Below are 15,000 nucleotides of genomic sequence, written 5' to 3' on the forward strand. Positions count from 1 at the left end.
CCGGGACGTCGAGCGAGTCGAGCAACTTCGGCGGGCGGTCCGCCGAAGTCCCCCGGTCCCGGGGGTGATGCGCGCGTGCCCTGCCGGCACCCTCTTTGGACCGGAGGGGCCGAGCTATGGGCGTAATTTCTCGTTTTTTTTCATCCTCTGAAGGTCCCTCGATCGATCTGGCGAGGCGCGATCCGGCGGGGAGCGACCCTCTCGTTCGGCCGGGCTCCGGAGCCCGTGTCGGCGAAGGCGAGAGGGTCTCGCTCCCCCTGACGCCGCATCGTGCCGGGGCTCGGGGGGGGCCCTTAGGGTATACCCCCTCCCGGCGGAACTCCCGCCGGGAAAGGGGTCGTCCCTCCCGGGAGGCGAGCTTGAGCGGCACGGAGCGGGCTCCCCCAGATGTGTCCGGAGAGAACGGCATCATTCGCAATATCCCCAGACGGTCGTTTCGACGCGCGATCCGGCGGGGACCGACCCCCTCGTCCGGCCGGGCCCCGGAGCCCGTGTCGGCGAAGGGTCTCGATCCCCCCGGTGCCGAGTCGCGCCACGGCACGGTCCGGAAGGCTATATCCGTCTTTGAAGGTCCCTCGATCGATCTAACGAAGCGCGATCCGGCAGGGAGCTAGCCACTCTGCGGAGCCCGTGTCAGTAAAGGCGAGAGGGTCCCCCTCCCCCCAGATGCCGCATCGCGCCGGTGCGGAGGCGGCGGCTGCCGCCAGATGCGCGACGAGGGGTCGGCGGTCACGAAGGGCACAGGGAGGGTGGCCGGGCGGTCCGGCAGGAAGCGCAACCGCGTCCCGGCGAGGGAGACCCAAGGCCCCAGGGCCTCTCCCCTAAGCCGCGGGCGTCGGAGTGTGCGCGCAGCGGGACCGCGCCTCGGCTGCCCTCCCTCGGCCTCCCTCGCGGAGGGGGGCCGAGCCGTCCCAGGAGACGCGCGAGCGGGACGGCTCCCCGACGGCCACCGTACCCCCCCGGAGAAAGGCAGCGGTACCGCCGGGCGGGTGGGCGGACCCCGTCGGGCGGCCCGGCGGAGCTCCTTCGTAGGCTGAGAGTAAAATCGACAAAGTCCCGATCGACGTGCCCGGGGGGCTAAGCGCGGGTCCCTGCATCCCAGGCAGGGCGCGCCCACCTCGGGCACGGGATCCCGGAACCCGGAGCGGCGGAGGGGTCGGCGGTCCCGAAGGGCATAGGGAGGGGCGGCCGGGCGGTCCGGCAGGAAGCGCAACCGCGTCCAGGCGCGGGAGACCCAAGGCCCCTCGGGGTCCTCGAGGCTGCCCGCGAGACTCCGGTCCCGCGTCGGCGCGCCTCGCTCCCCGGGCCTCTCCCCTAAGCCGCGGGCGTCGGAGTGCGCGCAGCAGGACCGCACCTCGGCTGCCCTCCCTCGGCCTCCCTCGCGGAGGGGGGCCGAGCCGTCCCAGAACACGCGGGCGGGCGGGACGGCTCCCTGACGGCCACCGGACCCCGCCGAGCCCAACCCGGGCACGGGATCCTTGGAGAGCGGACACCCGGAGGAAGGCAGCGGTACCGCCGGGCGGGTGAGCGGACCCAGTCGGGCGGCCCGGCGGAGCTCCTTCGTAGGCTGAGCGTAAAATCGACAAAGTCCCGATCGGCGCGTCCCCGGGGGGCTAAGCGCGGGTCCCTGCATCCCAGGCAGGGCGCGCCCACCTCGGGCACGGGATCCCGGAACCCGGAGCGGCGGAGGGGTCGGCGGTCCCGAAGGGCATAGGGAGGGGCGGCCGGGCGGTCCGGCAGGAAGCGCAACCGCGACCCGGCGCGGGAGACCCAAGGCCCCTCGGGGTCCTCGAGGCTGCCCGCGAGACTCCGGTCCCGCGTCGGCACGCCTCGCTCCCCGGGCCTCTCCCCTAAGCCGCGGGCGTCGGAGTGCGCGCAGCAGGACCGCACCTCGGCTGCCCTCCCTCGGCCTCCCTCGCGGAGGGGGGCCGAGCCGTCCCAGGAGACACGCGGGCGGGACGGCTCCCCGACGGCCACCGGACCCCGCCGAGCCCACCCCGGGCACGGGATCCTTGGAGAGCGGACACCCGGAGGAAGGCAGCGGTACCGCCGGGCGGGTGAGCAGACCCCGTCGGGCGGCCCGGCGGAGCTCCTTCGTAGGCTGAGCGTAAAATCGACAAAGTCCCGATCGGCGTGTCCCCGGGGGGCTAAGCGCGGGTCCCTGCATCCCAGGCAGGGCGCGCCCACCCCGGGCACGGGATCCCGGAACCCGGAGCGGCGGAGGGGTCGGCGGTCCCGAAGGGCATAGGGAGGGGCGGCCGGGCGGTCCGGCAGGAAGCGCAACCGCGTCCAGGCGCGGGAGACCCAAGGCCCCTCGGGGTCCTCGAGGCTGCCCGCGAGACTCCGGTCCCGCGTCGGCACGCCTCGCTCCCCGGGCCTCTCCCCTAAGCCGCGGGCGTCGGAGTGCGCGCAGCAGGACCGCACCTCGGCCGCCCTCCCTCGGCCTCCCTCGCGGAGGGGGGCCGAGCCGTCCCAGGAGACACGCGGGCGGGCGGGACGGCTCCCCGACGGCCACCGGACCCCGCCGAGCCCACCCCGGGAGAGCGGACAGCCGGAGGAAGGCAGCGGTACCGCCGGGCGGGTGGGCGGACCCCGTCGGGCGGCCCGGCGGAGCTCCTTCGTAGGCTGAGAGTAAAATTGACAAAGTCCCGATCGACGTGCCCGGGGGGCTAAGCGCGGGTCCCTGCATCCCAGGCAGGGCGCGCCCACCCCGGGCACGGTATCCCCAGAGAGGGCACACCCGGAGGAAGGCAGCGGGACCACCGGGTGGGTGCGCGAACCCGCACGGGCGGTGCAGCGTGGCCCCGAAGTAGGCTGAGCGTAACATTGACAAGGTCGAGATCGCTGTGCGCGGGGTGTTTGGGACCGGTCCCTGGACCCCCGGGAGGCTTCGCCCACCCCGCGCATGGTATCCCCGGAGAGGGCACACCCGGAGGAAGGCAGCGGGACCACCGGGTGGGTGCGCGAACCCGCACGGGCGGTGCAGCGTGGCCCCGAAGTAGGCTGAGCGTAACATTGACAAGGTCGAGATCGCTGTGCGCGGGGTGTTTGGGACCGGTCCCTGGACCCCCGGGAGGCTTCGCCCACCCCGCGCATGGTATCCCCGGAGAGGGCACACCCGGAGGAAGGCAGCGGGACCACCGGGTGGGTGCGCGAACCCGCACGGGCGGTGCAGCGTGGCCCCGAAGTAGGCTGAGCGTAACATTGACAAGGTCGAGATCGCTGTGCGCGGGGTGTTTGGGACCGGTCCCTGGACCCCCGGGAGGCTTCGCCCACCCCGCGCATGGTATCCCCGGAGAGGGCACACCCGGAGGAAGGCAGCGGGACCACCGGGTGGGTGCGCGAACCCGCACGGGCGGTGCAGCGTGGCCCCGAAGTAGGCTGAGCGTAACATTGACAAGGTCGAGATCGCTGTGCGCGGGGTGTTTGGGACCGGTCCCTGGACCCCCGGGAGGCTTCGCCCACCCCGCGCATGGTATCCCCGGAGAGGGCACACCCGGAGGAAGGCAGCGGGACCACCGGGTGGGTGCGCGAACCCGCACGGGCGGTGCAGCGTGGCCCCGAAGTAGGCTGAGCGTAACATTGACAAGGTCGAGATCGCTGTGCGCGGGGTGTTTGGGACCGGTCCCTGGACCCCCGGGAGGGGTCGCACACCCCGCGCATGGTATCCCCGGATAGGGCACACCCGGAGGAAGGCAGCGGGACCACCGGGTGGGTGCGCGAACCCGTACGGGCGGTGCAGCGTGGCCCCGAAGTAGGCTGAGCGTAACATTGACAAGGTCGAGATCGCTGTGCGCGGGGTGTTTGGCACCGGTCCCTGGACCCCCGGGAGGGTTCGCACACCCCGCGCATGGTATCCCCGGAGAGGGCACACCCGGAGGAAGGCAGCGGGACCACCGGGTGGGTGCGCGAACCCGCACGGGCGGTGCAGCGTGGCCCCGAAGTAGGCTGAGCGTAACATTGACAAGGTCGAGATCGCTGTGCGCGGGGTGTTTGGCACCGGTCCCTGGACCCCCGGGAGGCTTCGCCCACCCCGCGCATGGTATCCCCGGAGAGGGCACACCCGGAGGAAGGCAGCGGGACCACCGGGTGGGTGCGCGAACCCGCACGGGCGGTGCAGCGTGGCCCCGAAGTAGGCTGAGCGTAACATTGACAAGGTCGAGATCGCTGTGCGCGGGGTGTTTGGCACCGGTCCCTGGACCCCCGGGAGGGTTCGCACACCCCGCGCATGGTATCCCCAGAGAGGGCACACCCGGAGGAAGGCAGCGGGACAACCGGGTGGGTGCGCGAACCCGCACGGGCGGTGCAGCGTGGCCCCGAAGTAGGCTGAGCGTAACATTGACAAGGTCGAGATCGCTGTGTGCGGGGTGTTTGGGACCGGTCCCTGGACCCCCGGGAGGGTTCGCACACCCCGCGCATGGTATCCCCGGAGAGGGCACACCCGGAGGAAGGCAGCGGGACCACCGGGTGGGTGCGCGAACCCGCACGGGCGGTGCAGCGTGGCCCCGAAGTAGGCTGAGCGTAACATTGACAAGGTCGAGATCGCTGTGCGCGGGGTGTTTGGCACCGGTCCCTGGACCCCCGGGAGGGTTCGCACACCCCGCGCATGGTATCCCCAGAGAGGGCACACCCGGAGGAAGGCAGCGGGACCACCGGGTGGGTGCGCGAACCCGCACGGGCGGTGCAGCGTGGCCCCGAAGTAGGCTGAGCGTAACATTGACAAGGTCGAGATCGCTGTGCGCGGGGTGTTTGGCACCGGTCCCTGGACCCCCGGGAGGGTTCGCACACCCCGCGCATGGTATCCCCGGAGAGGGCACACCCGGAGGAAGGCAGCGGGACCACCGGGTGGGTGCGCGAACCCGCACGGGCGGTGCAGCGTGGCCCCGAACTAGGCTGAGCGTAACATTGACAAGGTCGAGATCGCTGTGCGCGGGGTGTTTGGCACCGGTCCCTGGACCCCCGGGAGGGTTCGCACACCCCGCGCATGGTATCCCCAGAGAGGGCACACCCGGAGGAAGGCAGCGGGACCACCGGGTGGGTGCGCGAACCCGCACGGGCGGTGCAGCGTGGCCCCGAAGTAGGCTGAGCGTAACATTGACAAGGTCGAGATCGCTGTGCGCGGGGTGTTTGGGACCGGTCCCTGGACCTCCGGGAGGGTTCGCACACCCCGCGCATGGTATCCCCAGAGAGGGCACACCCGGAGGAAGGCAGCGGGACCACCGGGTGGGTGCGCGAACCCGCACGGGCGGTGCAGCGTGGCCCCGAAGTAGGCTGAGCGTAACATTGACAAGGTCGAGATCGCTGTGCGCGGGGTGTTTGGGACCGGTCCCTGGACCCCCGGGAGGGTTCGCACACCCCGCGCATGGTATCCCCGGAGAGGGCACACCCGGAGGAAGGCAGCGGGACCACCGGGTGGGTGCGCGAACCCGCACGGGCGGTGCAGCGTGGCCCCGAAGTAGGCTGAGCGTAACATTGACAAGGTCGAGATCGCTGTGCGCGGGGTGTTTGGGACCGGTCCCTGGACCCCCGGGAGGGTTCGCACACCCCGCGCATGATATCCCCAGAGAGGGCACACCCGGAGGAAGGCAGCGGGACCACCGGGTGGGTGCGCGAACCCGCACGGGCGGTGCAGCGTGGCCCCGAAGTAGGCTGAGCGTAACATTGACAAGGTCGAGATCGCTGTGCGCGGGGTGTTTGGGACCGGTCCCTGGACCTCCGGGAGGGTTCGCACACCCCGCGCATGTTATCCCCGGAGAGGGCACACCCGGAGGAAGGCAGCGGGACCACCGGGTGGGTGCGCGAACCCGCACGGGCGGTGCAGCGTGGCCCCGAAGTAGGCTGAGCGTAACATTGACAAGGTCGAGATCGCTGTGCGCGGGGTGTTTGGGACCGGTCCCTGGACCCCCGGGAGGGTTCGCACACCCCGCGCATGGTATCCCCGGAGAGGGCACACCCGGAGGAAGGCAGCGGGACCACCGGGTGGGTGCGCGAACCCGCACGGGCGGTGCAGCGTGGCCCCGAAGTAGGCTGAGCGTAACATTGACAAGGTCGAGATCGCTGTGCGCGGGGTGTTTGGGACCGGTCCCTGGACCCCCGGGAGGCTTCGCCCACCCCGCGCATGGTATCCCCGGAGAGGGCACACCCGAAGGAAGGCAGCGGGACCACCGGGTGGGTGCGCGAACCCGCACGGGCGGTGCAGCGTGGCCCCGAAGTAGGCTGAGCGTAACATTGACAAGGTCGAGATCGCTGTGCGCGGGGTGTTTGGGACCGGTCCCTGGACCCCCGGGAGGGTTCGCACACCCCGCGCATGGTATCCCCGGAGAGGGCACACCCGGAGGAAGGCAGCGGGACCACCGGGTGGGTGCGCGAACCCGCACGGGCGGTGCAGCGTGGCCCCGAAGTAGGCTGAGCGTAACATTGACAAGGTCGAGATCGCTGTGCGCGGGGTGTTTGGCACCGATCCCTGGACCCCCGGGAGGGTTCGCACACCCCGCGCATGGTATCCCCGGAGAGGGCACACCCGGAGGAAGGCAGCGGGACCACCGGGTGGGTGCGCGAACCCGCACGGGCGGTGCAGCGTGGCCCCGAAGTAGGCTGAGCGTAACATTGACAAGGTCGAGATCGCTGTGCGCGGGGTGTTTGGGACCGGTCCCTGGACCCCCGGGAGGCTTCGCCCACCCCGCGCATGGTATCCCCGGAGAGGGCACACCCGGAGGAAGGCAGCGGGACCACCGGGTGGGTGCGCGAACCCGCACGGGCGGTGCAGCGTGGCCCCGAAGTAGGCTGAGCGTAACATTGACAAGGTCGAGATCGCTGTGCGCGGGGTGTTTGGGACCGGTCCCTGGACCCCCGGGAGGGTTCGCACACCCCGCGCATGGTATCCCCGGAGAGGGCACACCCGGAGGAAGGCAGCGGGACCACCGGGTGGGTGCGCGAACCCGCACGGGCGGTGCAGCGTGGCCCCGAAGTAGGCTGAGCGTAACATTGACAAGGTCGAGATCGCTGTGCGCGGGGTGTTTGGGACCGGTCCCTGGACCCCCGGGAGGGTTCGCACACCCCGCGCATGGTATCCCCGGAGAGGGCACACCCGGAGGAAGGCAGCGGGACCACCGGGTGGGTGCGCGAACCCGCACGGGCGGTGCAGCGTGGCCCCGAAGTAGGCTGAGCGTAACATTGACAAGGTCGAGATCGCTGTGCGCGGGGTGTTTGGCACCGGTCCCTGGACCCCCGGGAAGGTTCGCACACCCCGCGCATGGTATCCCCGGAGAGGGCACACCCGGAGGAAGGCAGCGGGACCACCGGGTGGGTGCGCGAACCCGCACGGGCGGTGCAGCGTGGCCCCGAAGTAGGCTGAGCGTAACATTGACAAGGTCGAGATCGCTGTGCGCGGGGTGTTTGGCACCGGTCCCTGGACCCCCGGGAGGGTTCGCACACCCCGCGCATGGTATCCCCGGAGAGGGCACACCCGGAGGAAGGCAGCGGGACCACCGGGTGGGTGCGCGAACCCGCACGGGCGGTGCAGCGTGGCCCCGAAGTAGGCTGAGCGTAACATTGACAAGGTCGAGATCGCTGTGCGCGGGGTGTTTGGCACCGGTCCCTGGACCCCCGGGAGGGTTCGCACACCCCGCGCATGGTATCCCCGGAGAGGGCACACCCGGAGGAAGGCAGCGGGACCACCGGGTGGGTGCGCGAACCCGCACGGGCGGTGCAGCGTGGCCCCGAAGTAGGCTGAGCGTAACATTGACAAGGTCGAGATCGCTGTGCGCGGGGTGTTTGGCACCGGTTCCTGGACCCCCGGGAGGGTTCGCACACCCCGCGCATGGTATCCCCGGAGAGGGCACACCCGGAGGAAGGCAGCGGGACCACCGGGTGGGTGCGCGAACCCGCACGGGCGGTGCAGCGTGGCCCCGAAGTAGGCTGAGCGTAACATTGACAAGGTCGAGATCGCTGTGCGCGGGGTGTTTGGCACCGGTTCCTGGACCCCCGGGAGGGTTCGCACACCCCGCGCATGGTATCCCCGGAGAGGGCACACCCGGAGGAAGGCAGCGGGACCACCGGGTGGGTGCGCGAACCCGCACGGGCGGTGCAGCGTGGCCCCGAAGTAGGCTGAGCGTAACATTGACAAGGTCGAGATCGCTGTGCGCGGGGTGTTTGGCACCGGTCCCTGGACCCCCGGGAGGGTTCGCACACCCCGCGCATGGTATCCCCGGAGAGGGCACACCCGGAGGAAGGCAGCGGGACCACCGGGTGGGTGCGCGAACCCGCACGGGCGGTGCAGCGTGGCCCCGAAGTAGGCTGAGCGTAACATTGACAAGGTCGAGATCGCTGTGCGCGGGGTGTTTGGCACCGGTCCCTGGACCCCCGGGAAGGTTCGCACACCCCGCGCATGGTATCCCCGGAGAGGGCACACCCGGAGGAAGGCAGCGGGACCACCGGGTGGGTGCGCGAACCCGCACGGGCGGTGCAGCGTGGCCCCGAAGTAGGCTGAGCGTAACATTGACAAGGTCGAGATCGCTGTGCGCGGGGTGTTTGGCACCGGTCCCTGGACCCCCGGGAGGGTTCGCACACCCCGCGCATGGTATCCCCGGAGAGGGCACACCCGGAGGAAGGCAGCGGGACCACCGGGTGGGTGCGCGAACCCGCACGGGCGGTGCAGCGTGGCCCCGAAGTAGGCTGAGCGTAACATTGACAAGGTCGAGATCGCTGTGCGCGGGGTGTTTGGCACCGGTCCCTGGACCCCCGGGAGGGTTCGCACACCCCGCGCATGGTATCCCCGGAGAGGGCACACCCGGAGGAAGGCAGCGGGACCACCGGGTGGGTGCGCGAACCCGCACGGGCGGTGCAGCGTGGCCCCGAAGTAGGCTGAGCGTAACATTGACAAGGTCGAGATCGCTGTGCGCGGGGTGTTTGGCACCGGTCCCTGGACCCCCGGGAGGGTTCGCACACCCCGCGCATGGTATCCCCGGAGAGGGCACACCCGGAGGAAGGCAGCGGGACCACCGGGTGGGTGCGCGAACCCGCACGGGCGGTGCAGCGTGGCCCCGAAGTAGGCTGAGCGTAACATTGACAAGGTCGAGATCGCTGTGCGCGGGGTGTTTGGGACCGGTCCCTGGACCCCCGGGAGGGTTCGCACACCCCGCGCATGGTATCCCCGGAGAGGGCACACCCGGAGGAAGGCAGCGGGACCACCGGGTGGGTGCGCGAACCCGCACGGGCGGTGCAGCGTGGCCCCGAAGTAGGCTGAGCGTAACATTGACAAGGTCGAGATCGCTGTGCGCGGGGTGTTTGGGACCGGTCCCTGGACCTCCGGGAGGGTTCGCACACCCCGCGCATGGTATCCCCAGAGAGGGCACACCCGGAGGAAGGCAGCGGGACCACCGGGTGGGTGCGCGAACCCGCACGGGCGGTGCAGCGTGGCCCCGAAGTAGGCTGAGCGTAACATTGACAAGGTCGAGATCGCTGTGCGCGGGGTGTTTGGGACCGGTCCCTGGACCCCCGGGAGGGTTCGCACACCCCGCGCATGGTATCCCCGGAGAGGGCACACCCGGAGGAAGGCAGCGGGACCACCGGGTGGGTGCGCGAACCCGCACGGGCGGTGCAGCGTGGCCCCGAAGTAGGCTGAGCGTAACATTGACAAGGTCGAGATCGCTGTGCGCGGGGTGTTTGGGACCGGTCCCTGGACCCCCGGGAGGGTTCGCACACCCCGCGCATGGTATCCCCGGAGAGGGCACACCCGGAGGAAGGCAGCGGGACCACCGGGTGGGTGCGCGAACCCGCACGGGCGGTGCAGCGTGGCCCCGAAGTAGGCTGAGCGTAACATTGACAAGGTCGGGATCGCTGTGTGCGGGGTGTTTGGGACCGGTCCCTGGACCCCCGGGAGGGTTCGCACACCCCGCGCATGGTATCCCCGGAGAGGGCACACCCGGAGGAAGGCAGCGGGACCACCGGGTGGGTGCGCGAACCCGCACGGGCGGTGCAGCGTGGCCCCGAAGTAGGCTGAGCGTAACATTGACAAGGTCGAGATCGCTGTGTGCGGGGTGTTTGGCACCGGTCCCTGGACCCCCGGGAGGGTTCGCACACCCCGCGCATGGTATCCCCGGAGAGGGCACACCCAGAGGAAGGCAGCGGCACCGGCGGGCGGGTGTGCGGACCCCGTCGGGACGCACGACAGTGCTTCAGGCCGACCTTCTTAGGCTGAGCGACAAAGTCCCGATTGACGTGTGTGTCCCTGTGCCCAGGCAGGGTGCACCGTCCTTGGGCACAGGATCGTCGACGCGGACCCCCCCCGCGGCGGGGAAGGGGAAGCGTCGACATATTCGACATAGTCGAGCGAGTACGACGTCCGGTCGGCCGAGGGCCCCCGATGCCCCTGGACCCCCCCCGGGGTGGGCCAGACGGAAAAATGTCAAAGTCTGGTTGTCGGCCAGGGGTAAGTGTGTGTCCCTGTGCCCAGGCAGGGTGCACCGAACCCGGGCGAGGCCTCCGGAAGGGTCCCCTGACAGACTTCCAGGCTTTGGAACATTTGAGAGAGATCAAGGGCGGGAGGCGCGGGGGTCCCTGTACCCAGGCAGGGTGCGCTATCCTTGGGCACAAGATCGTCGAAGCGGACCCCCCCGCGGCGGGGAAGGGGAAGCGTCGACATATTCGACATAGTCGAGCGAGTACGACGTCCGGTCGGCCGAGGGCCCCCGATGCGCCTGGACCCCCCCCCGGGGTGGGCCAGACGGAAAAATGTCAAAGTCTGGTTGTCGGCCAGGGGTAAGTGTGTGTCCCTGTGCCCAGGCAGGGTGCACCGAACCCGGGCGAGGCCTCCGGAAGGGTCCCCTGACAGACCTCCAGGCCTCGGGACTTTTGACAGAGAACCAGGGCGGGAGGCGCGGGTCCCTGTACCCAGGCAGGGCGCGCCATCCTTGGGCACAGGATCGTCGACGCGGACCCCCCCGCGGCGGGGAAGGGGAAGCGTCGACATATTCGACATAGTCGAGCGAGTACGACGTCCGGTCGGCCGAGGGCCCCCGATGCCCCTGGACCCCCCCCCCCCCCCGGGGTGGGCCAGACGGAAAAATGTCAAAGTCTGGTTGTCGGCCAGGGGTAAGTGTGTGTCCCTGTGCCCAGGCAGGGTGCACCGAACCCGGGCGAGGCCTCCGGAAGGGTCCCCTGACGGACTTCCAGGCCTCGGGACATTTGAGAAGGATCAAGGGCGGGAGGCGCGGGTCCCTGTACCCAGGCAGGGCGCGCTATCCTTCGGCAAAGGATCGTCGACGCGGACCCCCCCGCGGCGGGGAAGGGGAAGCGTCGACATATTCGACATAGTCGAGCGAGTACGACGTCCGGTCGGCCGAGGGCCCCCGATGCCCCTGGACCCCCCCCCCCCCGGGGTGGGCCAGACGGAAAAATGTCAAAGTCTGGTTGTCGGCCAGGGGTAAGTGTGTGTCCCTGTGCCCAGGCAGGGTGCACCGAACCCGGGCGAGGCCTCCGGAAGGGTCCCCTGACAGACCTCCAGGCCTCGGGACTTTTGACAGAGAACCAGGGCGGGAGGCGCGGGTCCCTGTACCCAGGCAGGGCGCGCTATCCTTGGGCACAGGATCGTCGACGCGGACCCCCCCGCGGCGGGGAAGGGGAAGCGTCGACATATTCGACATAGTCGAGCGAGTACGACGTCCGGTCGGACGAGGGCCCCCGATGCCCCTGGACCCCCCCCCCCCCCCCCCTCCGGGGTGGGCCAGACGGAAAAATGTCAAAGTCTGGTTGTCGGCCAGGGGTAAGTGTGTGTCCCTGTGCCCAGGCAGGGTGCACCGAACCCGGGCGAGGCCTCCGGAAGGCTCCCCTGACGGACTTCCAGGCCTCGGGACATTTGAGAAGGATCAAGGGCGGGAGGCGCGGGTCCCTGTACCCAGGCAGGGCGCGCTATCCTTGGGCAAAGGATCGTCGACGCGGACCCCCCCGCGGCGGGGAAGGGGAAGCGTCGACATATTCGACATAGTCGAGCGAGTACGACGTCCGGTCGGCCGAGAGCCCCCGATGCCCCCGGGGTGGTGCCGACGCGCCAACCCGGAGTCAAGAGGGAAAATGTTAAAAGTCGGGTGGTTGGCCCGTGGGAAGTGTGTGTCCCTGTGCCCAGGCAGGGTGCACTGAACCCGGGCAAGTCATCTGGAAGGGTCCCCTGACAGACCTCCAGACATGATGATTATCTCAAAACTGAGAACCACTATGAGATCGTATTTGAAAGCCGAATCCAGGCGACAGTTCCATGAGCTGGGCATGTCGGAGTGGTACGCTTTCATAAAAGTGTATCACAGCATAGCGACCGGGTATCTTAGAACGGCCTCCTGTGCCAGAGAGCTGGGACGTCGAGCGAGTCGAGCCAGTCTGGCGGGCGGTCCGCCGAGGGTGCCCGTCCCCCCGGACCCCCCCAGTGTGGGCCAGACAGAAAATGTCAAAGTCCGGTTGTCGGCCAGGGGTAAGTGTGTGTCCCTGTGCCCAGGCAGGGTGCACCGAACCCGGGCGAGGCCTCCGGAAGGGTCCCCTGATGGACTTCCAGGCTTTGGAACATTTGAGAGAGATCAAGGGCGGGAGGCGCGGGTCCCTGTACCCAGGCAGGGCGCGCTATCCTTGGGCACAAGATCGTCGACGCGGACCCCCCCGCGGCGGGGAAGGGGAAGCGTCGACATATTCGACATAGTCGAGCGAGTACGACGTCCGGTCGGCCGAGGGCCCCCGATGCCCCTGGACCCCCCCCCGGGGTGGGCCAGACGGAAAAATGTCAAAGTCTGGTTGTCGGCCAGGGGTAAGTGTGTGTCCCTGTGCCCAGGCAGGGTGCACCGAACCCGGGCGAGGCCTCCGAAAGGCTCCCCTGACGGACTTCCAGGCCTCGGGACATTTGAGAAGGATCAAGGGCGGGAGGCGCGGGTCCCTGTACCCAGGCAGGGCGCGCTATCCTTGGGCAAAGGATCGTCGACGCGGACCCCCCCGCGGCGGGGAAGGGGAAGCGTCGACATATTCGACATAGTCGAGCGAGTACGACGTCCGGTCGGCCGAGGGCCCCCGATGCCCCTGGACCCCCCCCCCCGGGGTGGGCCAGACGGAAAAATGTCAAAGTCTGGTTGTCGGCCAGGGGTAAGTGTGTGTCCCTGTGCCCAGGCAGGGTGCACCGAACCCGGGCGAGGCCTCCGGAAGGCTCCCCTGACGGACTTCCAGGCCTCGGGACATTTGAGAAGGATCAAGGGCGGGAGGCGCGGGTCCCTGTACCCAGGCAGGGCGCGCTATCCTTGGGCAAAGGATCGTCGACGCGGCCCTCCCGCGGCGGGGAAGGGGAAGCGTCGACATATTCGACATAGTCGAGCGAGTACGACGTCCGGTCGGCCGAGGGCCCCCGACGCCCCTGGACCCCCCCCCCCGGGGTGGGCCAGACGGAAAAATGTCAAAGTCTGGTTGTCGGCCAGGGGTAAGTGTGTGTCCCTGTGCCCAGGCAGGGTGCACCGAACCCGGGCGAGGCCTCCGGAAGGCTCCCCTGACGGACTTCCAGGCCTCGGGACATTTGAGAAGGATCAAGGGCGGGAGGCGCGGGTCCCTGTACCCAGGCAGGGCGCGCTATCCTTCGGCAAAGGATCGTCGACGCGGACCCCCCCGCGGCGGGGAAGGGGAAGCGTCGACATATTCGACATAGTCGAGCGAGTACGACGTCCGGTCGGCCGAGGGCCCCCGACGCCCCTGGACCCCCCCCCCCCCGGGGTGGGCCAGACGGAAAAATGTCAAAGTCTGGTTGTCGGCCAGGGGTAAGTGTGTGTCCCTGTGCCCAGGCAGGGTGCACCGAACCCGGACGAGGCCTCCGGAAGGGTCCCCTGACGGACTTCCAGGCCTCGGGACATTTGAGAAGGATCAAGGGCGGGAGGCGCGGGTCCCTGTACCCAGACAGGGCGCGCCATCCTTGGGCAAAGGATCGTCGACACGGACCCTCCCGCGGCGGGGAAGGGGAAGCGTCGACATATTCGACATAGTCGAGCGAGTACGACGTCCGGTCGGCCGAGGGCCCCCGATGCCCCTGGACCCCCCCCCCCGGGGTGGGCCAGACGGAAAAATGTCAAAGTCTGGTTGTCGGCCAGGGGTAAGTGTGTGTCCCTGTGCCCAGGCAGGGTGCACCGAACCCGGGCGAGGCCTCCGGAAGGCTCCCCTGACGGACTTCCAGGCCTCGGGACATTTGAGAAGGATCAAGGGCGGGAGGCGCGGGTCCCTGTACCCAGGCAGGGCGCGCTATCCTTGGGCAAAGGATCGTCGACGCGGACCCCCCCGCGGCGGGGAAGGGGAAGCGTCGACATATTCGACATAGTCGAGCGAGTACGACGTCCGGTCGGCCGAGGGCCCCCGACGCCCCTGGACCCCCCCCCCCGGGGTGGGCCAGACGGAAAAATGTCAAAGTCTGGTTGTCGGCCAGGGGTAAGTGTGTGTCCCTGTGCCCAGGCAGGGTGCACCGAACCCGGGCGAGGCCTCCGGAAGGCTCCCCTGACGGACTTCCAGGCCTCGGGACATTTGAGAAGGATCAAGGGCGGGAGGCGCGGGTCCCTGTACCCAGGCAGGGCGCGCTATCCTTGGGCAAAGGATCGTCGACGCGGCCCTCCCGCGGCGGGGAAGGGGAAGCGTCGACATATTCGACATAGTCGAGCGAGTACGACGTCCGGTCGGCCGAGGGCCCCCGACGCCCCTGGACCCCCCCCGGGGTGGGCCAGACGGAAAAATGTCAAAGTCTGGTTGTCGGCCAGGGGTAAGTGTGTGTCCCTGTGCCCAGGCAGGGTGCACCGAACCCGGGCGAGGCCTCCGGAAGGGTCCCCTGACAGACTTCCAGGCCTCGGGACTTTTGACAGAGAACCAGGGCGGGAGGCGCGGGTCCCTGTACCCAGGCAGGGCGCGCTATCCTTGGGCACAGGATCGTCGACGCGGACCCCCCCGCGGCGGGGAAGGGGAAGCGTCGACATATTCGACATAGTCGAGCGAGTACGACGTCCG

The sequence above is a fragment of the Hyla sarda genome, unplaced genomic scaffold, assembly GCF_029499605.1.
Source record: "Hyla sarda isolate aHylSar1 unplaced genomic scaffold, aHylSar1.hap1 scaffold_1209, whole genome shotgun sequence".
Lineage (NCBI taxonomy): Eukaryota > Metazoa > Chordata > Amphibia > Anura > Hylidae > Hyla > Hyla sarda.